The sequence below is a fragment of the Anopheles coustani genome (genome assembly GCF_943734705.1).
Source record: "Anopheles coustani chromosome X unlocalized genomic scaffold, idAnoCousDA_361_x.2 X_unloc_12, whole genome shotgun sequence".
Classification (NCBI taxonomy): Eukaryota; Metazoa; Arthropoda; class Insecta; order Diptera; family Culicidae; genus Anopheles; species Anopheles coustani.
Window position 1 is genome coordinate 362501 of NW_026525071.1, and position 1382 is coordinate 363882.

Here is a 1382-nt window from a genome sequence, read left to right on the forward strand (position 1 = left end):
AAGCACGCCTTCTCCTCGTACTTCCGCCTCACGCGGGAACACGGACGCTCTAAATACTTCGAATTCCAATGCCAGTATATTGTAAACCACGGGTTCTTTAATGCTAGCGGGTCGTCGCAACCCTAGTTAACATCATGGTGCACGTCTCGTGACGGGTGTCACGGCGTAGTTAAATGTATGCGATACATTTCTCAAATATAAGCGCTCAGTCATCTGTACATCATGGTAGGTTCCCACGACGTGCAATATGCGTTCAACTTATCAATGTTCATGTGTCCTGCAGTTCACATTATGACGCGCAGTTAGCTGCGGTCTTCATCGATCCATGAGCCGAGTGATCCACTGCCGAGGGTGACTAACTTGCGTAAGCCGCCGCTGTGCGCGTATACCCGTTCCCCGTAGGGAGGAGCAAGCCGCCGCTTAGAGACGAAGCATAAAGTGTCCTCATTCCACATAGGGCAAGCTGGATTAATCCATTTTACCCAGGACGGCCGAAGCGGCGTGGACCAGGGGAGAACTGAACCTTATACTTCACACCACAGTAAGTCTACGTGTCCTCTTCCACATAGGGCAAGCTAGAACTAACTATCTTACCCAGGACTGCCGAAGCAGCGTGGACCAGGGGAGGAACACACTTTTCATGGAAACGTAAGGCATCCATGACTGCCATAGTGCGTAAGCCGCCGCTGTGCGCGTAAACCCGTTCCCCGTAGGGAGGAGTCAAGCCGCCGCTTAGAGACGAAGTATTAAGTGTCCTCTTCCACATAGGGCAAGCTAGAATTAACTATCTTACCCAGGACCGCCGAAGCAGCGTGGACCAGGGGAGAACTGAACTTTATACTTCACACCACAGTATTGAGTAATGTGCCCTCTTCCACATAGGGCAAGCTGGAATGTTCCATTTTACCCAGGACGGCCGAAGCGGCGTGGACCAGTGGAGGACTACACAATCATGAGGTTTGATATCGACTTGTGTGTTTCAATAGGGTACCGATGGTATGTTTTGAACCGATTTGATTTAGCCATTCTGAAGTCATCACTTGGTTGAAGCGCTGAACTAGGGCGAGTCTATCGTTTACTTTGCATTGGGATATTATACGTTGCATGCTCTACTAGGTTAATGTCATAGGGTTGGCTATCGAGCATGCCCAAGTGATGACTTGATTGTGTGCTTGCTTGAATTCTTCACATTTCATACCATCGGTTAGTTGTCGAATCATTCCTCGATCATAACCTTCGTTCTTGGTTCATGTATGCTCTCTTCCACATAGGGCAAGCTAGAATTAACTATCTTACTCAGGACCGCCGAAGCAGCGTGGACCAGGGGAGAACTATACTTTGTCTTGTATGCCCTCTTCCACATAGGGCAAGCTAGAATGAAC

The 1382-nt window shown here is 49.1% G+C and overlaps 1 non-coding gene across 1 annotated transcript; it reads right to left on the reverse strand.

The window, feature by feature from the left end:
• Nucleotides 1–199: 199 nt before the first annotated feature.
• Nucleotides 200–354, reverse strand: LOC131269989 (5.8S ribosomal RNA). Its single transcript, XR_009179141.1, has one exon. It is a non-coding gene; the product is annotated as a 5.8S ribosomal RNA (ribosomal RNA).
• Nucleotides 355–1382: the final 1028 nt, after the last annotated feature.